The sequence below is a fragment of the Salvia miltiorrhiza genome, chromosome 5 (genome assembly GCF_028751815.1).
Source record: "Salvia miltiorrhiza cultivar Shanhuang (shh) chromosome 5, IMPLAD_Smil_shh, whole genome shotgun sequence".
Taxonomy (NCBI): Eukaryota; Viridiplantae; Streptophyta; class Magnoliopsida; order Lamiales; family Lamiaceae; genus Salvia; species Salvia miltiorrhiza.
In genome coordinates, this window is record NC_080391.1 from 48054172 (window position 1) to 48080570 (window position 26399).

At 36.1% G+C, this 26399-nt stretch overlaps 2 long non-coding RNA genes and 2 other non-coding genes across 4 annotated transcripts; 3 read left to right on the plus strand and 1 right to left on the minus strand.

Annotated features, from left to right (window-relative positions):
- Positions 1-15634: 15634 nt before the first annotated feature.
- Positions 15635-17749, plus strand: LOC130987092 (uncharacterized). The gene is made up of 2 exons (XR_009089567.1): positions 15635-16957; positions 17364-17749. It is a non-coding gene; the product is annotated as an uncharacterized LOC130987092 (long non-coding RNA).
- On the plus strand, positions 15783-15935 carry LOC130987276 (small nucleolar RNA snoR135). The gene has a single exon (XR_009089666.1). It is a non-coding gene; the product is annotated as a small nucleolar RNA snoR135 (small nucleolar RNA).
- On the plus strand, positions 16082-16266 carry LOC130987277 (small nucleolar RNA snoR143). The gene has a single exon (XR_009089667.1). It is a non-coding gene; the product is annotated as a small nucleolar RNA snoR143 (small nucleolar RNA).
- A 1479-nt stretch (positions 17750-19228) lies between the features above and the next one.
- On the minus strand, positions 19229-20420 carry LOC130987093 (uncharacterized). Its single transcript, XR_009089568.1, has 3 exons — positions 20185-20420; positions 19935-20039; positions 19229-19852 (listed from the first exon to the last, which is right to left on the minus strand). It is a non-coding gene; the product is annotated as an uncharacterized LOC130987093 (long non-coding RNA).
- Between the last annotated feature and the right edge of the window lie 5979 nt (positions 20421-26399).

The window sequence follows — 26399 nt, forward strand, 5'->3', positions numbered from 1 at the left end:
ATTTTAAATAGTTGTCACTGCAAATGCTTTATTGTCATTGGATGCCACTAGCTTATTTCCACTAGATATTCAACATTGGATGCCTGACAAAAGTTTCAATTATTCATGTTGCCCATTACTGACCGACAAAAGTTTCAATTATTTCTTTTGCACATTAGCTATACCACGTGAATGACATTGGATTCCACTGAAGTATTAATTGGTGTAGGACATAAAGAAGAAATTATTGTGGGATATGACATTGGATTCCATTGATAGTGGGATATGACATAAAGAAGAAATTATTGTGGTTGGACACTAGCTACTAGTGGGATATGACATAAAGAATAAATTATTGTGGTTGGATACTAGCTACTCCACATGAATGACCTTGGATTCCAATAACTACTTCACTAGCAATTTCTATATATCTGTAGTAACAAGTAATTGAACTCATCACAACCAAAGCTTTCCCACATATCCATTTGCTTGATCAGTTCATTAGTATTTAGCCACCAAAATTTAACATGGCATCAAATGAAAACTTTGATGATTCCAATCCTAGCTTTGATCCTTTTGATTTCACCGAATTTGATGAAATGCATGAAAACCATGTATTGCAAAATCGACGCATTGACTTCATGATCGATGACGTGGCTTTTCAGATTCCAACTCTATCTTTACAATCTACAAACAACACTGATAGAGCACCACGACGATTTATTGAACATAGTCGTGAGCAAGGCCACCAAGGTGTGTTCGAGCAATACTTTTCAGACGAGCCAATCTACACTCCTAAAGTTTTCTGAAAAAGATTTTGCATGCGAAAGTCATTATTCGAAAGAATAATGAACAAACTCATTGCCACGGACAGTTTTTTCCAACAAAAACATGATGCGACTAGTCGTTTAGGTATGTCTTCGATTCAAAAATGCACTGCAGCGATGAGAGTATTTGCATACGGAACAGGAGCAGACTTGCACGACGAATACATTCGAATGAGCGCAAAAACTATAAGAAAATCAGTTGAAAAATTCGTGCAAGGTGTAGTTCACAACTTCAGTGGGGAGTACCTCAGAAGGCCAATCAAAGAAGATCTTGCTTATCTATTGTATGTTGGTGCTCAACGTGGTTTTCCTGGTATGCTTGGTAGTATTGATTGCATGCATTAGGAATGGAAAAATTGCCCTACTTCATGGGCTAGGCAATATATAGGAAGAAGCGGTAAGACAACAATCATCTTGGAAGCAGTCGCATCTCAAGACTTATGGATCTGGCACGCATTTTTTGGAACTCTAGGTTCGAGAAATAATGTCAACGTGCTTCACCAATCGCCTGTTTTCAAAGATATATTGGAAGGTCGAGCATCAAAGGTTAGTTATGTGGTACATGGCCATGAAAAAGATATGGGATATTATCTCACTGATGGTATATATCCTTCATGGGCAGCATTTGTCAAATCTGTTAATGGTCCACAAACTCGAAAACATCAACTGTTTGCTCAACATCAAGAGGCTGCTCGAAAAGATGTTGAGCGAGCATTTGGAGTTTTACAAGCTCGTTTCAATTTTATCAAATGACCATGTCTCATGTGGGATCGTGATATGATGGGAAAAGTAATGCTTGCTTGCATTATTATGCACAATATGATAGTGGAAGACGAGCGATATATTTACCTAAATTACTGTGATCCAACAGAATTTATGGAAGTTAGAAGGTTTAATAGCCAAAGTGGAGATGTTGAAGCTAATGATGATCCTAATTTTGAATTTTCCACGAAACGAATTGCAAGTCTAGCAAGCTATATGAGGAAGAGGACACAACTTCGTAACAGGGAAGCTCACAATGCTCTAAAAAATGACTTGATCGAACATATTTGGCAAAAGTTTGGCGATGATAATTAAATGCTTAGTATGTATTGTTTTTTTTCTATTTCGAGTTTGCATTATTGTAGTTTATATTTTTAGTTTGTCGTAATTTAAATTTTTATTAGTTTGTTTTTTCTCCTTTTAATTTTTTTGTAATATTTTAATTTATATTTAATATAATTAAAATTATTACGATTAAAAATAATAATAAAATAATTATATATAATGTTGTGGTTGGGTGATTGGGGTGGTCATTGATAAATCAACAAAAATAGAGGTGGTTGGGTTGGGATAAATATAATGATATGGAAGAGAGAGAAATTAATTAAATATTGAAGATGGTTGGATGGTTGGGTGGTTGCTGATAATTATAGCCTTACAACTTTTTGTTGTTTTATTGTTTTTGCTTTTTGTGCTTTTTCTCTCATTTCAACTTTTTTTAGCTGCTTTTGTTTTGGCTCTTTTATTTCTGTTTTATTTTTTTTTTCTGCTTTTCTTTATAATGTTATTAATTTTATCTTACTGCATTTTATTAGGTTTTTTATTGTTTCAATATATTTTTGTTTATTTTAATTTTGTTTTCATCTTTTATTGTTTTTTTATATTATTTTTCTATATTTTATTTAGTTCAACGCTTTTTAAAATGTTATTTATTTCAAGTTATTTCAATGTAATTTTTATTATGATGACAAGTAATAATCAATATGAAGTAATATAATATTTTTGAAATTCTCTAAATAATTAGATTTTCTAATCGTAATGTTTACTTTTCATATTATTAATTAAAAAGTACAAAATATTAAGAAATTTTAAATTTAATTTAAGAAAACAAAATTTTGTATTTCATAATACAAATATTTACTTTCAATCAGTATAAGATATACATTTGTTAGCACAAATATATATTCATAATAATATAAGGATTTAAGTAATTTCATGTAATTGTCCAAAAAAAAGTAATTTCATTTAATATAAAATATGATATTTACTAAACCCTAAACACTCGATTGATTGAGTTTTGAATATCAAATAAATGACTATTTTCATGCATTATAAGTAGTGTTAATATATATGAGTAGCCTAAAATATAAAAATACATTTAAAAAAAGCCACAAGTATAAAAACATATCAAAACTAGCCATTTTGCAATGAAAATACTATTTTGCCCATTGATAGTGACATAAAATAATGTGTTATTAAAAAAAATAAAAAAACAATGACTACAACTCTTAAAGAGATATCCACCTACTTGAATTTTGGCTGACATGCATACATTTAATTATTATTATTATTTTTTTGTAAATTTTACAAGTTTATTCTATTTTTATTGATTTTTTTTCTTTACTCATTTATAGCAATAAATTCTTTATTCCTTAAAATGTACTGCTAGATTAACTATAATCATTTATCATAAGCCATTAGCCATTAGTAAGTACAAACTTACTAACTATAATCAAAAGCCATACATCCTCATTAGTAATTTGAAAATTCAAAAAATTATATTTTAGAGAAAGAAATTTTGAAATAATATATGGAGAGCTAGAGTGTGAATATATAATTGATTCTGGAAGATTCAGCTTCATTTCATTTCAGTTAAGGTACCTAAACAAAATTGAAAAAAAAAAGGCATGTTCTTGAGTACACAGAATGATACACGAATATGTACACGAATGCACGTTTATGCCTCAAACGTAGTTTTCTAGTTGTTTATTTATTAATATATTGCATGCTTTAATATTTTGAGGTGGATGATGTATGGATCATAGTTTTTGAGTACACAAAGTAATACACGAAATCGTACACGATATTATTTTAATACGATAAACATAGCTTTTTGATTGATTTATTGTTACTATAGTGTATATTTTAACATTTTCAGTTGGAACTACATTTAGATTGTAGTTACAGTCGGACAAGAAATTCTTAGGTCGAATGTTCTTGAGTACACGAAGGTAGGGGTATGCATTCGGTTATTTGATTTTCGATTTTTGCTAAAACCAAACTTATATTCAGTTTTGAAAAAAAATCGAACCAAACCGAATAAATCGAACTGAATTAACCAAATTTTTAAAATTAAAACCGAACCGAACCGAAAAATCGAATTAATCCGGAAAAAAAATGAAAAAAAATCAAAAAACTGAATTCTTTTTATAAAATTTAAAAAAATGCTCAAAATTGTATTATATTTTTTTTCATTATCCATCATTTATTTCAGAAACATATATTTAAAATATTATGATTAGGGTTAGACAATAAGTTATGTATTAGAAAATTATAATTAAAACATAAATATAATTCGATTTTCGGTTTTGTTCGATCTTAAAAAATTCAAACCGAACCGAAAAATAGAACCATATTTTAAACTTTGGTTTAGATCGGTTCGATTATTCGGTTTTGGATTTTCTGCTCACCCTTACACGAAGGTATACACGAAACACTGCACAAATGCGTTTTTATGCCACAAACCTAAATTTTTGGTTAATTTGTTGTTACTATAATGCATATTTTAATATTTCAAGCTACATATTATGTGCACGAGTCTTTACAACTAGGGTTTTTCAGTGTACGAGTCTGTACACGAAACTACAAACGATATGTACACAATTTTGATTTTCGGTATATTTAAAAGTTGTGTAATTTCTTTTAACAGATGGCGTATCGACCTATCATTATGCATCATGGCGACCATAAACCGCGGGTGCGGGTCCTACTTTGATCTTCCGTGCACGAATCGGTGTACGAAAGCGTACACGAAATCAGTTATACACGAGATTAGGGTACACGAATCATTCGTGTAGTGCAGTGGTTCGTGCAGTGTATCGTGTACCCTAATTTCGTGCATCGTATAGGATAATTGATTTTAGATCGATTATTGATTTAATCAATCATTATAAGTTGATGAAATGAACCAATTTAGCAGTGTTTATAATCTCTAAGGATAATGACTTTTAAACAACAATAAGACTTATTATTCGTATCAAACTTAAGTTACTTCATTAATATTTATGTGCATTGTCTAACAACATTGTAAGTCTTTGATGGATCACTAATTTAATAGAAGCCAATAAAATCGTATTAAGTATGTTTATTTTGAAATTTGAATCATAATTCTCAAGGAAAATGTAAATGTTAACATCCATATCGATGCCGAATCATTTAAAAGTATGTTATTTGATTTTGTGTCTAGTACCGTGTACAGAAGATCATAGTCGTGTACGATACCGTACACACTTGAACATGTTCTTCAATACAAGATACAGTACACGAAACATGTAAATGAGAACACGAAGTAGTACACAAAACATGTTATTATCCATTGTTATTTATAAGTGCACGAAGTTGTACACAAAACCTGGTTCTTCAGTACACGTATAGTACACGAAACCTGTAAATGAGAACACGAAGTAGTACACAAAACCTATTATTATCCATTGTTATTAAGTGCACAAAGTTTTACACAAAACTTGATTCTTCAGTACACGAATAGTACACGATTACATAATTTATTTACAATTTCATCCCACACCCAACAAAAGCTCCAACAATTCATCCACAATTATAGTAATTTATTTAATTTTCTAATTTAATAAATAGCCAAAACATGTAGCCAATATATGATATTAGTCATTTGTTTATATTTATATATAATTTTTATTTCAGCTTTAATGTCTTCTAATACTTGTTATTTTATGTTATAAGAGTAATTGTGTTCAAATTATATTACAAATGCTACTATTGGACAAAGTGGTGAATGATTAGAGCAAAATTTAAGATGTCGCATGTTCGATCCCTCTAATTTATTTTAATCCTTAATTAGTCCTTCTATTTTCTTTGTCTTGCAATATTCTTGATCAATAATCGATCGATGTGCATATGAGAGTTGCTTTTACAATTAGTCATTTTTTTTTTCAATTTCGAGTCACTAATTTATTTATATACTAGCATTTCTACTCTGTGTAATGCATGGAAAAATAATTTTATAATTTTTACATTTGTATAATATTAATACTAATTCAATTATCATACATATAAATATAATAAAAAAAATTATTTTAACTGAATATATTCGAATTGAATATTAAAAATTTTAAAAATAACGAAAATGCATATATGTGTGTGTGTGCAGATTTTAGTGGTCTAAAAACAAGATATAATTCACAAACAATAGACAACATGATTCAATCATTTGATGAGTACACCATATTCCCACTCAAGCAACATTATCTTAGAAGAAAATAATTTCATCTTCCAAACAGAAAAATATTGATTTACTTGTTATTTCTTTGTACATGCATTTTTATAGATTTTGATTTGCTTGGATTATCTTTTTCTTTTTTTCGTACATGCACTTGTATTTTTTAAAAACAAATAAACTGCACCTTTATATTATGCACTTTTATAAATTTTAATTTGTATTGTACTATTTCTTGAAAATGTAATATATGTATAAAGATAAACCATTTGAATGTGAATTTAATTGAAGATGACAAATATATTATTTTTATGATTATTTGTACATTTGATAATGAAGATCTATGTATTTCAAATTTTATATTTTCGTACATGTACATTTTATATTTTTGTACATGCACTTTTATAAATTTTAATTTTCATTGTATTATTCTTTTAAAAAATAAAACTATAAAAAGATAAACCATCTGAATCCACATGAAAGAAATAGATATCGTGCAATAAAAAAACCTGAATTTAATTGAAGGTGGCAAATATATTATTTTTTATTATTATTTGTGCATTTGATAAGGAATATGAGAATATCTATGTATTTCAAATATTTCATGAACAAATAAAGGCATACCTTAGACAACATGCAGCAACTTCAAAATGATTTTCTTTGACCTAGAATTAAAGTATATACAAATAAAAAAAATGATGTAATTAAAACTAAATCTGTTGAATCCATTCAGATGATCTAAATGTCATAATTAAATAAATTGAACTTCCCTATAATTAAGGATATTACCGATTTCTTAAACAAATAAAATTACCTAACTAGCCTAATTACTAAACGTCAGCGACATTTCACATGTTCAAAATTAATGAATCTCGTGCGCTCATCTCCCTTAATCAAACGGTAAATAGAGGTTCTTAGTTTGTAAAATATTATAGGTTTTTATTTGAACTCTTTCATATATATATATATATATATATATATATATATATAGATAGAGAGAGAGAGAGAGAGAGAGAGAGAGAAAGAGAGGTGAAGAGGAGAGAATAAAAGTAGGGGTGAGCAGAAACCGAACCGACCGAAAAATGGCCGAACCGATCGGTTTTCGGTCGGTTTTTCCGGCCTGGGCGGTCGGTTCGGCCCAAATTTTTTAGAAATTTCGGTTTGGTCGGCCGGTTCGGTTTTCTCGATTTTGGCCGGTCGAAAACCGAACCGACCGACCATAATTTAGTTTACTAGGGTTTTTTTCCCCCCACTAATTCTCCCTAACCTAATTCTTCTCCATTGCGCCGCACCCCACCCCACCCGCAGGCCCTCTGCCCTCAGCGCCACTCTCTAGTCTCCCCCATTCCTAACCCTAACCAGTTCACCCCTACGGACAACCACCCGCCGGGCGCCGGCGAACCAGAACCCCAGCCCAGTCCGAGGCCGCGCCGAACAGCAGCCTGGAACTCGCAGCCGTCGCCGCGCCCAGCCCACAGCCGTCGTCGTCCATAGCACAGGTTAGTTTCGGAGCGGTGAGCCTTCCTCTGCACCGCCGCCTCACCTCCACACCTGAGAGCGAGCCGCGCCGCCGCCTCACCTCCAACCGTTGCTTCTCCGAGTGCGCCGCCGCTGCCAGTTCATCCAGCTATTCGGCTCGGCTCTATTCGGTCGGTCGAAAACCGATTATTTCAACGGTTCGGTGATCGGCCGGTTGGTCTTCAAACGTCGGTCGGCTCGGCCCATAAATCCTCCAAACCGTCGGCCCATCGGTTTGCATTTTTTTGGTCGGTCGGCCGGCCGAACCGACCGATGCACAGCCCTAAATAAAAGAGAAGACAGAGGAGGGCCCCATAGAGGATACAATTGTCTTTTCATGTCAAATTGGCTATTTTTGTTATAGTTTTATATTTGTGGCTTTATATGTTATACTATTTATTTTATAGGCTAATTATGCATTTCCCTCTTATAAGTATTACATTTTTTAGACGTAATGTTTACTTTCATTGAAAATAAGTATTATTTTTCATATTATTAATTAAAAAGTGCAAAATACTAAGAAATTTGAAATTTAATTTAAAAAAATTAATTTTACATTTCATAATACAAATATTTACTTTCAATCGGTATACGATATACATTTGTGCCAACAAATGTATATGTTCATATTAATATAAGGATTTAATTTCATTTAATATAAAGTATTATATTTTCTAAACCATAAAAATTAGACACTAAATCCTAAACACTCGATTGATTGAGTTTCGAATATCAAATAAAATGACTATTTTCATACATTATAAGTATTACATTTTCTAGATATAATGTTTACTTTCATTGAAAATAAGTATTACTTTTCATATAACTAATTAAAAAGTGCAAAATACTAAGAAATTTGAAATTTAATTTTAAAAAAATTAATTTTACATTTCATAATACAAATATTTACTTTTAATCAGCATAAGATATACATTTGTTATATTCATATTAATATAAGGATTTAATTTCATTTAATATAAAGTATTATATATTTTCTAAACCCTAAACATTAAACACTAAATCCTAAACACTTGATTGATTGAGTTTAGAATATCATATAAATGACTATTTTCATACATTATAAGTAGAGTTAATATATGAAATTGGCCACTTTCATATAGTAAACTTAAAAATTGGCCAGCCAAATAAAAACTTTAAAATTTGGCCATTTTTTGTGTAAAAGTACAAAATTACCCCTAACAATAAAAATTAAAAAATTAGCCACAAATTCATTGCCCACAAATTCATAATTTTTTACTCTCTCTCTCTCATCACACTCTCTCTCTCTACGTTCTCTCTCTCTCTCTCTCTCTCTCTCTCTCTCTCGTCCTCGCCGCCCGTCCGCCGCGCCGCTCCGCCCCCACTCAATCGCCGCTCGCTCAGCCGCGCAGGAAGGTCCTGCACCGGTGTCTTCAGCTGGAGTGGCGTTGCTGAAGATCGCCGCCAGCTGCGCCGTCGCCGTAGCTTTGTTCGTCTTCGACTCTGCACTCAAGATCTGAGTTAAGCTTAGCATTGTTGATGATGATCGCCTAATGAAATCGATTGAATTGCACGAGGAGAAAGAATCGTGTTTGAGCATAGACATGGTTAATTAAAAGAAGAAGACGAGTTGAGAAAAAGAGTGGAAGACTTCATCGAGAAAAGCAACAGACATTGGGAGGCAAAAAAAATCAATGAATATATCTATAATTCTTGGCTGGTAAGAAAGAGAGAATGATTTCACAATATGGTAGATATAGAAGTTTGTTTGGAAGTCATTTGTTTTTAGAAGTTTCAGATAAACTTTGGAAAAAATATAAAAATAAAGTGATTGAAAATTGATTAATGTTCTTGAATTCAAGATCAAATCTATGAATTCACAATTAGATTTAAGAATTCACAACTAGATTTAAGAATTCACAACTTAATGTTCTTGAATTCACAACTAGCTCGATGAATTCACAACTTAATATTCTTGAATTTACAACCAAATCTATAAATTCACAATCAAAATAAATTACAGTTTTAATTGTGAATTCAAACTTTAAAAACTCAAATTCACAACTACTTGAATTAACAACCAAAATAAATTCTAGTTGTAAATTAAATTCAGGTTGTGAATTCGACTGATTGTGAATTCACAACCAACATAAATCTGGTTGTGAATTAAATTTTGGTTGTGAATTCGTTTGTTGTGAATTCACAACCAAAAAATTCTAGTTGTGAATTAATTTTTGGTTGTGAATTCGACTGGTTGTGAATTAAATTTTGGTTGTGAATTCGATTAGTTGTGAATTCACAAAAAAAAAATTCTGGTTGTGAATTAAATTTTGGTTGTGAATTGCGGGATTTTTTAAAGGGGTGATGTAAAGTGGCCATTTTTTTAATTTTTAATGTGGAAGGGTATTTTGGTAACAGTGGCCATTTTTTTATGTTTTTATTTTAGTGGACAATATTTAAGTTTACTATTTCAAAGTGGTCATTTTAAAAATCCACTCTTATAAGTATAACATTTTCTAGTTGTAATGTTTACTTTATTGAAAATAAGTATTACTTTTCATATTATTTACTCCCTCCGTCCGCCAAAAGTGGACCACTTTTACTATGTCTCCGTCCGCCAAAAGTGGACCACTTTTACTATGTCGGACGTCCGCAAAGAGTATACCACTTTCTTTTTATAAAAATGATCCCACCATTCACTTTAATCTTTTATCCTTACAAATACTCTTTATTTAAAAAAAAATCACCTCAAATTCAATATCAACCACACATCTCATAAAGTGGTGGGACAATTTCTCCACTACATCAAAATTATCACCAATTTACATCAAAATTATCACCAATTTTATTAAATCTTGTGCCCAGCCAAAGTAAAAAGTGCTAAATATTAAGAAATTATAAATTTAATTTAAGAAAACAAGTTTTTTAAAAAAAAAACTTACAATCAATAATTACTTTTTATTATAATAATATTTACTTCATCAAATAAATAAAAATACAAATTTTCATTCATAAAAGTAATAATTATTTTGAACAAATGTAATTATTTTAAAACATTACTTTTTCTCATATTAATAATTACTACTTGACAAAATTAACACAAACAAAAATTATGAACCACAATAATTCAGAAATAAACAAAAAATTATCCTTCAAAATCAAAAGCAACACAACACTAGCAAAGATCCTCAAAATGCCTCATTCATGCTGCTGCTGCTTTCTCTTTAACTCTTGTTTTTTTTGCCCTCAAAATCTTCTTGTAATTTTGTGGGAGTCAAAGTAAAAAATACGATTTTAAGTAGAGTTGGGTTAAATTAACAAACAAATTACACACTTACATGCATTGAACCAAGAGTTTTGAAAAAAAAAAAGTGCGAGAGAGAATGGTTAGAGAGGATTGGAAACGTCAAAGGGTGATGAATGGAAATGGTGAAGAAAATGAGGTGGTGGGAGAGGAGGAGCTCTGACCCTTTTCTGCCACCTGAAATCAATGGCGTTACTTTCCCCTCTTGCTCAGTCTGCAGGTACACGTTACTACTTTCTTCTCTCTTGCTCTTGTTCAACATGGAGCAACAAAGATTAGCACCGATTATCTTTTCGGACCAGATCCAACGGCGGCCATCCCTGAAAATCCGTCCCCTTCAATACCACCGGAGTAGACGAAGCCGCTGGCGGCGGCGATGCGGAGGATCTGGCCGTCCTTTTGAGGACGGAGGAGACACAGCAGTAGGAGGCGGCGTATGCGTCGACTTAGCTCGCCGGAGATGGAGAAACAGCGACGCGAAGAGAGGAAGGAGAAGGGGAGACGTGAATGAGAAGAAGGGAGGAAGAGAGAGAGATCTGTGCTTCGTGAGAAGAACCGAGAAACAGCGAAAAAATAGGAATTCGGAATTAGGGTTTAATCGGGCCAGGTATCTAATCGGGCCGGGCGAACCCATCGCATGCTATGCGGCGGTCGCAGGCAATAATTTGTGTAATTGTAATTATAATTAACGTACAAGAGAAAGCCCTTAGACCAAGTATAACAGTGACCTCATTACCCAAGATCGACCTGCCACATTATTATAAGGTGAATTAAAAAAAATGAAAAATTGGATTGATTCATTTCAACTCGACCGACCACGGTCTGCTGGGAACAAAAATGAGACCGGTGGTCTCTTAGCTTTTGTGGTGAAATTTTGATGACGTGGCGTTATTTTATTGATTGGATATTTTTAATTTAAATATTAAGATTAAATTTTAATATATATATATATATATATATATATTAAAATTTATAATTTTCAATTTCTCTATAAATAGACCTCATTTGTTATATTCATACTCACTAAAAAAATTTCACTTTTCGCAATGAATCCTAAAAATTATTTTGAGGATCCTCAAAATTTATCAAGCTCCTAAGATTATTATCCTAATCTTGATAATATTGATAGCCAAGTTTTTGGATCTGGTTCAACCCCTCAATTTCCATATGATCTCACTCATGAAAATTCCACTCAAGAAAATGTCCACCCCACAAACACAAACACCTCCAGCGGTCCGAAAGATTGGAATGATCAAGAAGATTTGGCGCTCATGTATGCTTGGTGTACTTGTAGCTCATATTCAATTGTTGGCACTAATAAAAATAAGGCCAATTTGTGGAAACGTATTCGGGCAATGTATGAAGAATCTCGAGTTGACAACTCGCGATTAATGGGAGAGAAAAGAACCATAGAGTCATTGAGAAATCGTTACAAGAGGTTGAATGCGAATGTAACCAAGTGGGTGGGTGCATATGTAGAAGCATATGCTAGAAAAAGTAGCGGCATGTCTGATGCAGATGTTGAGAAGGAAGCGCAAATTTTTTATGGAACAACTAAGTTTACGCATCATGAGGTTTTTGAAAAAGTCATGCGTCATCATCCGAATCGGGAGCTGAAGTTGGGCACTGAGCGTACGCGTGCCCGTACAGTTGATGATGAAGATGATGTTGAAGAAGATCGTGGCAATTCTAAAAAATGAAGAACCACCGAGGAAGATGAGAATCCAAACAACTCCACCTCTGAAACTCCTGTAAGTGAAACTTCAACAATCCGTCGTCCTGTTGGTAGAGATAAAGCAAAAGCAAAAATAAAAGAAAAAGCCAAAATGTCACAACAGTCGATTATTTCTGAGGATTTTACTGTAGAACTTCAAGCCCTGAGGATCGTACGTGAGAAGGAAATCGATGCAATTAACAGAATGAGAGATATTAGGATGCAATCCACTTTGATGAGGTCAAAATGGAATGTGCTTAACACGTTGCTCGGTAAAAACAACTTATCTCCACAAGAAGAATCCATGAAAATTTGACTTATGGCATAATTATTTCCATAATTCTGTTTACATTTATGTTTATTTTAGTTTTCGTGAATCTATTGTGTGATGTCATTCCATGTAATTTCATCTTCAGTACATTAAATTTATGTAATTTCAATTTCAGTTTATGTATTTTGAATCTAAGTGATTTTAAATAGTTGTCACTGCAAATGCTTTATTGCCATTGGATGCCACTAGCTTATTTCCACTAGATATTCAACATTATTGACTGGCAAAAGTTTCAATTATTTCTGTTGCCCATTATTGACCAACAAAAGTTTCAATTATTTATGTTGCACATTAGCTATACCACATGAATGCCATTGGATTCCACTGAATTATTAATTGGTATTGGACAAATGATAGTGAGATATGACATAAAGAAGAAATTATTGTGGTTGGAGCTACTCCACGTGAATGTCCTTGGATTCTACTAACTACTCCACTAACAATTTCTATATATTTGTAGTAACAAGTAATTGAACTCATCACAATCAAAGCTTTCCCACTACTCCACTAGCAATTTCTAATATGGCATCAAATGAAAACTTTGATGATTTCAGTCCTATCTTTGATCCTTTCGATTACACAGAATTTTATGAAATGCATGAAAACCATGTATTAAAAAATTAACGCATCGACTCCATGATTGATGACGTGGCTTTTCAGATTCCAACTCTATCTTTACAACCTACAAACAACACTGATAGAGAGCACCACGACGATGATAATTAAATGCTTAGTATGTATTATTTTTTTCTATTTCGAGTTTGCATTGTTGTAATTTAAATTTTTATTAGTTTGTTTTTTTTCTTCTAATTTTTTTAATATTTTAATTTATATTTAATATTATTAAAATTATTACGATTAAAAATAATAATAAAATAATTATATATAATGTTGTGGTTAGGTGATTGGGGTGATCATTAATAAATCAGCAAAAATAGAGGTGGTTGGATTGGGATAAATATAGTGATGTGGAAGAGAGAGAAATTAATTAAGGGTTAATTGCATATAATATCACGAACTTTGCCCGAAATCTATTTTCCCCACGATCTTTAAAAATTTCATTTTTTATCAATTACTTTGACATTTGTCCAATTTTCCCACAATTTTTTTTTACCCTCAAATCGGAATCAACGTGGCGCTAATGTGGCTCGCCGGCACACGCCATTCTGATAAATTAAATGATGTGTTTCAGTTTAAACATTAAAACACTCGTTTCACCAATCAGCACTACCAATGGGCGAAGCACCGGCGACAGTAATCGGCTCATTGGTTTGAATTAGGGCTGAGCAAAACCAAACCGGAACCGCCGAACCGAACCAAACCGGGCGGTTTGGTTCGGTTTTTGTAGTGAAAACGGTGCGGTTTGGTTTGAAAATTTTCAAACCGCCAGTTTTCGGTTCGGGTTCGGTTTGGATAAAACGGTGCGGTTTATAACCCGAACCGAACCGAAATTTTTAATAATTTATTATAATATATTTTATAAATAATTAATATTAATAATATTAGTAGAATTTATTTTCAACCCTATTCTAATTTCAACCCTAGCCGCACGCCTCCCTTTCCCCCATTGCAATTCAGAATTCAAGTTTCAATTTCCCTCTTCCCACTTCCCGTCGGGCCGCCGCCGCAGCGCCACCGCCACCCCACCCCATTCTGGCAGAAGGCGACTGCCATCCCCACCAACAATCGCCGACCCAAGATCCCTGCCGGCGCCGAGCCTCGCCGCCCCACGTCGTTGCCTAGAGAGACCGAGCCTCGCTGCCCCACGCCTGACCGAGCCTCGCCGCCCCACGTCATCGCCTAGAGAGACCGAGCCTCGCTGCGGCGCTGCCCCACGCCGTGGCCCAAGGCCTGACCGAGCCTCGCCGCCCCACGTCGTCGCCTAGAGAGACCGAGCCTCGCTGCGGCGCTGCCCCACGCCGTGGCCCAAGGACTGACCGAGCCTCGCCGCCCCACGTCGTCGCCTAGAGAGACCGAGCCTCGCTGCGGCGCTGTTACCAGGTTTTTGAAAAAAAAAAAAATAGAACGGTTTTAGGTCAAACCGAACCGAAATTTTACGGTTCGGTTTGGTTCGGTTTTTTCAAGTAAAACGGTTTGGTTCGGTTTGAAATTTTAGTTGGCGGTTTGGGTTCGGGTTGGGCGAAACGGTTCGGTTTCAACCCAACCCGCCCGAATGCTCACCCCTAGTTTGAATGACTGGAAACACGAAGCAATCGACGCCACTGGTTTGGAAGACCTCGACACGAAGACTTTCACACTGGTCTGGAGATGAACTCTTCGACAAAGGTGGTTGAAAGGAAAACAATCATTTTTTTCTAGCGCCAAAAGCAGTCTTTAATTTTCTTTTGCCCGATAAAAATGAGAAATTAAAAGAATTAGGGCTTTTATTATGATTTAATATTATATGTGTAATTTAAAATTCATATATATTCCACGTCAGTGTTACGTGTAAAATTAAATTCACATCACTACTATGTCATTTTTTCAGTTATCGAAAAAAAAATCGTGGGAAAATTGAACAAATGTCAAAGTATTTGATAAAAAATGAAATTTTTAAAGATCATGGGGAAAATAAATTTCGAACAAAGTTCGTAATATTATATGCAATTAACTCATTAATTAAATATTAAAGATGGTTGAATGGTTGCCGATAAACATAGCCTTATCTCTGCGATCAAAGGTGGGAGGGTGTTTTGGGTAATTAACAAATTGGGGGACGCACAAACCCTAATCGTTAATCCAATGGGCCGTCACCTGCTGTATAAATTACCCTCATGTCTTCAACCACTCTGCACAGATCTCAGCTCCTAATCTATTTGAATTGCTTTCTGTTTTATAATGAATTAATTTTTTATTCTTTTGGATTTTGATGAATACGAAGTCAGGAAATGTAGTCTGAAGCAGAGATAGTGTGTATCGACGCTGTGCGAATTTGATTCAATATGCACTCTGATCGAAAGTGTTCTCTGCAAAATCGAATTCACAAGGGAAAGATGGGCAGTTGTCTTTTATTTTCAGTTGATTTGTCAACAATCATCTTACCTACACTTTCTGAAAATTTCTCCAATTTCTTTTTCTCCAATTTTTGTATCAAATTTTCATTTTTAGCGCACTTGTTTTTTTACTGCGCATCAATGACCGAAAGTGAAGATTTTTTTGATTTATTATTTCTATTGCAATTAGTTTTCACAGCAAATGGCACTATGTTTCAAAGGCTGCGCCAATATTCTGTAAAGAATAAGAATGGGATAGTCTTTGAGCAAATGTGCATAAATTAAATGCCGAGTTGAGCTCGGCGGCGGCCAGACAACCGTTGAGATGGATCCACAGATCAGCGCCGCTCTATCTACGGTGCTTGTCTACTAAATCCATCTCAAATTCTCTTCGAATTATAATGATTTCCCCTATCTTCTTGATTAATTTATTATGGTTTTTCTGGATTTGGTTTTTAACGAATCAGTTAAGAATTTTTGCCTCGCTTGCATTCTTAAATAAGTATTTCACATGTCTGTATTTTCCAGTGTTGTGAATCTTGTAAGTTGTAATGACTGCCATACAAGATGTTCGATGCTTGTTATATGGTATTCCAAGTTGGTAATGAACTGTGTTTGATTTCTGGTCACGATGAGGTCTTATATTGATTTTCCCCTATGCTCATAAGTTAAATCAGTTTGAAATGGCCTGTATGTTTCAACTATCTCTACCGTTTTCCTTCAACTTGTTTATGCACTCATAAGTGTTTGATGTGTATGATAAAAGCTCTTATTGTGCTGAGAGCCTACGAGATGCTGCTCAGTTAGTCAGTTACTAGGATTGGTGAAAATTTAAATCAAATTAAATTAATAATGCAATGTTGTTTCTCCTATCACTTAATGAACTTTATATTCATATCTAAGTAATTCTCAGAATTAGTTTTTCTTTTATTACGGTTTGGCCTTGTTTCTTGTTTCAATAAATTTCTACTTGTTTTGTGATTCTGACAGAAGTGAAGGTTGTAGCAGCTTACTTGTTGGCTGTGTTGGGTGGCAATGTCTCCCCTCTGCTGATGATATTTCCGGCATCCTCGGCTCAGGTTAACATCTACTTTACGCGTTCATTTATTTTAGGGCTGTTTGGATTTGCACATAAGAGTCCTGGACTTGTTTATATCTACATGCGTTTAGTTTTTTTTGGATAAATTATATAAGAAAATACAGAAATTTAAAGATTGCGCAATGGAGGACTCAACTCAAGACTTTAGGTATTAGACATTAACTTCCTATCGTTATGCCAACACATGTACACATGTGTTTAGTTTTTAATTGCTTTAGGAGATGTTTATGCCTTTGGTGTCTTATGAGCTGCAGAGATACAAAATTGCTAATTAGCATTTCTAAGTAAATTATTCATTGTTGCTATAATTGAGATTGAAGTGTCATAGATGTTCTTTTGGCCGTAGTGTCATAAATATTGTTCTTCTAAAACTATTTGTGTGTCAGTTGTAGCTGACGTCGATAAGGAAATAGTTGAATTGCTTGTCTCAAGTTGCCGGTATAGATATTATTGAGTTAATTGCTGCTGGAAGGAAGAAATTGGTTATCTATTTCTTTTGCAGGATATGAGTTTTGGTCTCTTTGACTAAGAAAATTGCAAAACATTTGCTATTGCAACTGTCTGTGTCTTTGTTGTAGTAGAAAATTCTCTTTTTTATGATTTTGGCTTAGTTTTTAGTTGGAAAAGAATTTGTTTTTGTTGTTGTATTTTTTATTTTTTTATTTTTAATTTTTTTATGATTTTGGCTTAGTTTTTAGTTGGAGAAAAATTTGTTGCTTCAACGAGTCCATTGCACAATGAAGATATAATACTATCAATTTTGAATTTCATATGTTGTGTTGAATTAATGTAGCTCTACTTGTTGAGCTCCTATTTTGCAAGATTGTTTTTCTGTTGGAAATGTCTATTTGAGTTGAGTTAAAAGCATTGACATTGGTTGACTCATTCGTGGGGGCTTGAGTTGATTTTCTAAGTTAAAAATCAGATGTAAGTTGTCGTCGACTCAAGGTTGACTCATCATGATAAGCTTGACTAATCCGTCTAAATGCAAGGTGCGTGCAATGCATGCGCTGTATATAAAAAAATCTGATTTTCAATGTTTGGCTGCATTGCCCATTTTTTATTTTTATTTTTATTTTTATTTTATAACTTTAAATGGCTATTTGATTATTTTAAATCAATTACCCCCTTGTTGTGTAAAATTGCTTGGTCGCAAGATTTAATAAAATTGGTGATGATTTTAATGTAATGGAAAAAAGGGTTCTATCATTTTATGAGATGTGTGGTTATCATTTTATGAGATGTGTGGTTGAGATTGAATTTAGGGTGGGTTTTTTGTAAATAAAGAATGTTAGTAAGGATAAAATATTAAAAAGAATGGTGGGATTATTGCCTTAAAAGGAAAGTAAAATAATCTTGGTGGATGTTCGATATAGTAATTTTTACATAATCTTGGCGGACGGATGGAGTACTATTTTTTTTAGTTTTCAATGGCTTTATGCCTTTTTATTTATTTAAATTTTATCTATATAATAAACCCCATCAATCCTCTTCCAAAACCATCCCCGACAATTTCAATTCTCTTCATCCTTCATTTTATTTTCCATCTCTCAAATTCTTCCACTTATCAAAATGGATCCCAATGATCCAAATGCTCTTGACTATTTTTCGTCAAATTGGATCGTGGATTGGTGATCTTTCAAGCAACTATCATCCCGCTTAGGCGACTACCATCCCGACTTCTTGGCGTTCAACTTAGGGGACGAGCCCAAATACGAACAGTACATGCAAAATACAAACACCAAGTTTGACATAATGAATGAGGAGTACGAGACAAAGAATCGCCTTAAGAGGGAGATCTACGACGATTAACATGACATTTGATCAACGAGAAATCTATGCGGGCACAAGTTTGGTTATTTTAGAAAGATAAAGGTGTGGAAATTAGCTAGTTTTAAATTTATGTAATTTTTAATTATGTCTTTAATTTTATTTAGTTTATGTAATTTTTAGGATTATTAAATTAATTCAATTTTAATTTCAAGTAATTGTGTTATTTAAATTGGTGCAATTTAAATTAAATGAAAAATTTAAAAATCAAAATTAATGGATATGAGTCACTTGAATTAACCTCCAAGTGACTCAATGAATGTGAATGCTCTTAGTTTTGCGTTAAAAAAAAAAGATAATACACTCATTGATGAACGTTTTCAAAAAAAAATAAAAAAAATACACTCATTGATGAACCCAATTGTATTGGATTACTTTCCAGATTACCCTTTCGTGTTGGATTACCTTTTCATGAAAAATATTTATATTTTAAAGGGGTAATTACCCCTAAATACATAAACTTTCACTAAATTCTGATATTGCCATCATCTTTAAAATCCTGCCTCAGAATACATCACCTTTATCTATTTTATGATTTTGCACATGACCACTAAATCTGCATACCGTGAAGATGAGTTGGTAGCCAGAAATCCACATAAGCAAGCCGGCATTAATGACGTGGCATACAGCATGGCCAAAACTGTGTCGTTTGGCTCAATAACTGAAACACAAAATTTTAATGACTCAACTCTCGCTGAACTCACAACGGCGCTCAGTGAACTCACGCACGCTCACTGAACTGACGACGGTGCGGCGGACTAGGGTGCCGATTTTGATCGCAAAGGCGGAGGGTTCGTGGCAGTTCGGCTGCCGACGGCGCGGCGGACCAGGGTTCGTGGGGCTCGCGACTGCGGAGGGTTCAAGGGTCGGGCTCGCGACGCAGAGGCTCGCAACGAGGGGGCGGGGGTAGTATCAGAATCAGGCCATTCCACGGGCAACTCCTCATTACTATCTACCTCTGATTCTTGATTGAGTATGATTGCAGTTGAGTCTGATGGAAATGTTTGCTCTGCTTGGAAGACCCTTTTCTGTTCTGTTTCGCTTCCTAATTTGACAGGATGGAAAAGCAACAAATGTAATGAGCAATTAGACTTGTAATGTCCATAAACCAAACTGATCACTAGTACCTTTTCTCTTTACCATACAATACGAAGCGACGAAGATCATGATGCATATGCACACAAAACCAATCACCACCGGAATTATGTACACCTTTTTGTCCTTCTTCTCATCTGGAAACAAAACACAATCACTACTAAATTGACTAAATCCATTACAGAAACTAGCTAGCTAGGAAATATATAAAAACGTTGAGATTGTGTTGGGAGAAACTAGCTAGCTACGAAAACTAGAAAAAACTCCACGAATCTTAATCACATGCGCGTCGCGAGCCTTACCCCCACGAACCTGGTTCGCCGCGCTGTCGTGAGCCACGACCCTGCTCGGCCGTGAGTTCACTTGAGAGTTCAGCGAGAGTTGAGTGCGTGAGTTCTGTTCAATTTCTGATTTAGGGATTGAAAATTTTGTGTTTCAATTATTGAGCCAAACGACACAGTTTTGGCCATGCTGTATGCCACGTCATTAAAATGCTCCGACCGGCGTGCTTATGTGGATTTCCGGCTGCCAACTCATCTTCACGTTATACAGATTTAGTGGTAATGTGCAAAATCATAAAATAGATAAAGGTGATGTATTCTGAAGCGGTTTTGAAAGATGATGTGCAATATCATAATTTAGTAAAAATTTATGTATATAGGGGCAATTACCCTTATTTTAAACTATTTAATATGAATTCTCATTTTGATGAAATTGATTTTTTACATTTTATCAATTTAATCTCAAATTCGCTCTATTTTTTTTTTTCCTTTTTAAAAGAGTTTTTCATGTTAAAAGAGGATCAATAATGATTTTTCATTTTTTTTCTTTGGTGATTCGAACCCTCGAGCAATTGGTTAAAAATGAAATGTTTTATCAACTACCGAATTTCCAAATGCAAGTTTTCCTTTCTAAAAGATGATTGCTCGCAATCGCCGAATTTCCGAATGCAGAGTTTCGGAGCATTCAGGAAGTTGATAGCAACATTGGTGAGGGGATTGGCGATTGGAGCCTATTTCCATATAGGTTAAATAAATTTATCTAATTTTCTTTTCTATCAAAATTAGGGATGTCAATTAGGCCAATCCATCCAGTTTCGGGTTAGCTCTATTGAGTTATTCGGGAGCGGATTAATCGGGTTAGAAATTTTCGACACTAACCCTAAAATTTGAGTCTCGCGGCTTAATGAAGAAAACCAAAAAATGCTTGGAGAACACGAAGAACACACCTAAGAATTATAGAAATTGCTCTGTATATTAAAGATAACGTAAGTATTATAAATGGAATGAACTAGCTATTTATAAGATAGATACAAGGGTAGAACAGTAAATTTGATGACTCACGTACACTGCATTTCATTCACCAAGTTCCTTCCGCCTCTAACAATAATAATAACTAATTAGCAGCTTTTGTTGGGCGTTTCGTCAGGTATTTTGCTTGGTCTTTGATATTTCGCCTTTGATTTCTTGTAATCCTTGATGATCACTGAACAATTGTACTCTTCTTAAAAAGGTTATCTCAGCTGTGACGTTATCTTTGATTATTTCTTAGGCCATGCGGATGTGTCTCTTATACTGCCGATTTGACTTTCATTGTAAGCCTATTTCATGAGTTATTCATATAGACAACCTTGACTTTTGAGTCATTTCCTCAGCTTTGTCAGACGATATTTGATTGTTTCTGTATATTCTCTGATTTATTTATTTTCGTAAATAACAAAAATAATCTGTCAGCGCTGATGTGGTATTTACTCCTCATCAATCAGATCTGAGAAAGAAATGGGATACCTATCTGCCTTGAATCGCGGATTCCTCAGGGCCAAGTAGGGGTGAGCATTCGGTTATATGGTTCGGTTTTTGCTAAAACCAAACCAAACCATATTTTAGTTCGGTTTAAAAAAAAATCGAACCGAACCGAATTAACCGAAATTTTTATAACTAAAACCGAACCGAACCGAAAAACCGAATTTATCCGAAGAAAACCGAAATTTTCGAAAAAAAAAAACCGAAAAAACCGAAATTTTCGAAAAAAAAAACCCGAAAATTCCAAAAAAAAACTATAAAATTAAAAAAATATTAGAAATTAGATATTATAAAATTATAATTAAAATGTTATATATATATATATTTATATATATATTATAAATATAATTCGGTTTTTCGGTTTTGTTCGGTTTTAAAAAATCCGAACCGAACCGAACCGAAAAACCGAAATTTTATGAAAAAAAAACCGAACCGAACCGAAAAACCGAAAAAACCGAACCATATTTTATAATTTCGGTTTGGATCGGTTCGGTTATTCGGTTTCGGATTTTTTGCTCACCCCTAGGGCCAAGGGTTGATTTTTGCTATTTATCGTGGTTTCCTTTTGCTTCCTTTAACCGGTCAACAATCGCAAAGCAATAGAAAAAATCGTTGGTGGATTAATCTTCTGGTAATATGCTGATAAACGATTCTTCGTGGGCATTGAGTGGCTCTTGTGGAATTGCAAGAAATGAGTGAAGATATCGTCTAAGACGAAGAACTTTGCTAGGGCTCTTTGTTGCTTTTAAAATTCTGAAATAAATTGTTAAGGCGCAGGATTTTTTTGTCTAAATTTTTTCTAATATGTGTTACTGTTCACCTTAGGATTACAAAACGGAAGAGGGTGGCGGAGTTGTTATCTGGTGACAAACCGTGTTTTCCGCACGGGCTAAGTCTTATCCCAGACTTTTATTGTTATATATCATATAACTACTAAACACTTAGTTGAACCATGATATATCCTTTATTTGGCTTTATCTGTCCTTACTAAACATAGTCTTGGGTTTTTTGTAGGTAAGATAATTAATACTCCCTCCGTCCGCCAAGACTATGTCAAATTACTTGGGCACATGATTTAATAAAATTGGTGATGATTTTGATGTAGTGGAGAAAATTTTGATGTAGTGGAAAAAGGATCCCACGTTGAAATTGAATTTTAAGTGGGTTTTTTTTGTAAATAAAAAGTCTTCTGGTGGTTGCTCTGTTTGTACTTATCTCTGGGTATCTCGCGTCTGCTGGATTTTACTGAGGGCTCTGTTTTTCTCAATCTATACTCTGGGTTTATTTTCCAGAGTGTAGAATTACTCGGAACTTTTTAACGGTCTTTGTACCGGTGCTCGAGATTCTTTATTGGATTTCTTATATTGGGACTCCCATCGGTAACGGAGGGTTTGTTCTTTTGTCCTTGGGACTTTTCTCACTTTGCTTACATGTAGGTACTATGGGATCGTCAGATGCTCACCGCAACCTGGAGAAAGAGTTCGACTCCGCTGCTCTCACCACTGAGGTGCCTGCCTTCTTATTCACTGGCCTACAGGGCAATGCTGCCTTCGCTGCACCACCAGGGTTTCAGGCTATCTCCGCCACTCCGTTGACAGGGCTGAATGCAAGTCTCCAGAGATCTGCTCTGGTAACTCCGGGATCTGATATGCCAAGCTTAACTCCCGCGCCTGGAGCGGGACAGCTTACGTTTGGGTCAATGGAACAGATGATGGCGCTGCTTCACTACTCCGCTGTGCGTCAAGCACTAGGAACTCCCATGTTGTCCACTGTTCCCACTGTAGCTCCACTGGTGGGAACGGCTACTTTGCAGGGCACTGAGGCCCCACCTCCCGCTGCTCAGGAGGTAAACACTTTAGCAATCAACAAACAAGCTGCGATGCCTCTGGAAGTGCAAGGGGACCCAGCTGACAGGGAAGTGGAAAGAAGACCAGAGGGGAGCCGGGTCAGACTCAACAGTGTTGTTAGAAAGGAGAGGGTTGACGAGTCTGATAGTCAATCCGTCTCCCTGGTGTTCGAGGAGGAGAGACCAAGGGAGAAGGCTCGGTTAAAAAACCAAGTGTCTCAGCTGAAACATCAACTCCAGGATCTGGAGGAATCACTTAAGGAGAAATCCCGAAGGGAGGATAGGGAACAAAGGTCAGGAAAATCGCATCGGGTGGAGAAGTCCCATCGATCGGAAAAATCGCGCTACACAGAGAGGTCAGAGGAGAGGGAGCTGGAGTATTCCTCTGGCAGACATGAATATAGAGTCCACAAGCGCCACGCTCGTGATGCGCCCAGAGACAGAAGGGAGCAGGGGAGGCATAAGGGGGACAAGAGAGCTAAGACATCAAGGCTCCACCCGATCAACAACCGCAGTCCTTTCTCGGACGATATCTTGGCAGATACCTTACCTAGAAGCTACAAGCCCATCTCACTGGATTACGATGGCACTACCGATCCGGAGGTACACCTCAATCGGTTTGAAGGGTTGGTTACGCTGCACATGTACACGGAGGGCATTAAGTGCCGAATCTTCTCCACTACTCTTACTGGACCGGCTCAGTTATGGTTTGGGACGCTGCCCCCAAATTCCATTCACTCTTTCGAAGAATTACAGACTCGTTTTTTGCGGCAGTTCGCGAGTTCACGAAGGGTAGGGAAGTCAGCCCTTTCGCTGATGGATATTAAGCAGGAGCAGGGAGAAACGCTACGGGAGTACACAGCGAGGTTTAACCTTGCCGCTCTGGAGGTGCCAGAGGCAGAATCGCAAATTAAAAACTGCGCCTATGTCAGAGGACTCGGGCCGGGGATCTTTTTTGACGAATTACAAATTCGACCAGCAAGGGATTTTGATGACATCATGGCAAGGCTGCCGGGTTATCTACAGTTGGAGGATGCCAAAATGGCGAGAAAGGTGGAAAATGAGAAACACAGAGTCAAGAAAGCTGAGGAAGCACCCGAAAGACAGAGACAGCAAGATAGGGCCCCATTCAGAGGGTTGCCTCCCAGGGTACTCCCACCCCAGGGAGGAATGCCATCTAATCAACAGCGCACAGTGAATGAAGTAACGCGGTTTACCGAATACACGCCCTTGAATAAACCACAAGAAGAAATTTTTCATCTGATAAAGGATCAGCCGTTCTTTAGGGCACCGGGGACCTACCGGACTGGGCCGCCGCAGGAAGGGCCTAACAATAAGTTGTGTGAATATCACAATTCCTTCGGGCATTACACGAAATATTGTGGACACCTTAAGCACCAATTGGAGTTACTGGTGCGTCAGGGATATCTCGACCATCTCATTGACAGGGGAAATGAAGGTCAGAGGAGGACTGATCAGAGAGATCAGCGAGATCAGAGGGATCAGAGAGATCAGCGAGATCAGAGGGATCAAAGAAATAACCGGGATCAGCGACGAGAACAGGGGAACAACAACAGAGATCGCAGGCTTGATGACAACCAGGATAATCGCAGAGAGGGGGCAGACAGGCAAGCTCTTCCTCCCCCCCGTATAGAAGGGAAGTTCATATGATTTGTGGGGAGAACGGGATGCCCACATCAAATAGGGCTAAAAAGCAAGTCGTCAGAGCAGTTAAAACAGGGTATTATCCTAAAAGGGTCATAGAAGTCACCAGCGCGGCAGAGGAGCCGGCAATCACCTTTGGAGCAGAGGATATACGCACACTAATGTATCCGCATGATGATGCGCTGGTCATCACGGCGGACATTGCCGGCTGCATTATTCACCGTATTTTCGTGGATTCGGGCAGCGCTGTAAACATCTTGTATAAGGAATGTCTCCAAAATATGGGAATTAACGCTCATGTTGAGCCGACAAATGCTCCTCTGTTTGGGTTTGGAGGAGAGATGGTCATGCCCCTGGGGTATGTAGAGTTGCCGTTGATTCTGGGCAATACAGCTGCAGGTAACAAAATAAGGATGGTACGGTTCTTAGTGGTGGATATGCCTAAGCCCTCGTACAATGTCATACTCGGCCGGCCTGCCTTGACAGCGTTCAAAGCTGTTATATCACTGTTTCATCTGAAAATGAAGTTTCCCATCGAGGGTGGAAGAGTGGGAGAAGTTTGCGGCGATCAAACAACATCAAAAGCATGCCACGTGTAAATGCTCACACAGTCAGCGGGGTAGAAAAGGGAAAGATGGACAGAGGGGTCGAACGCCCGGAAGAAGGGGAAAGTGGGCGAGGTGCACGCCCCAGCAGAGGAGCGCCAAGAGTTGGCGGATTTATTAAAAGACAGAGACTCCACAGAGAAAACCGCGCTGGTGTCCACCAGCGACGTTTGCAATATGATAGAGTTATTTCCAGGGAAAGAGGGCTTCCAGACTAAGATTGGATCGGCCATGAGTGATCAGGTCAGAGAAGAGCTCATTGGTTGTCTTCGGCGAAATGCAGATGTGTTTGCTTTCAGCACCGCAGATTTGAAGGGAATCGATAGAGGGTTGGCGGAGCATTGCCTCAACGTGGACCCTAAGGTCAAGCCGGTAAAGCAACGGACAAGGAATTTTGGGGCTGAAAAGGACGCTGCCATCAGAGAGCAGGTCTATGAACTATTGAAAGCTGGGCATATTGTGGAAGTGCAATACCCAGAGTGGATCTCAAACGCGGTGATGGTACCCAAGAAAACGAATACTTGGAGGATGTGCGTGGATTTCAGAGATTTAAACGCTGCTTGTCCGAAGGACCACTAT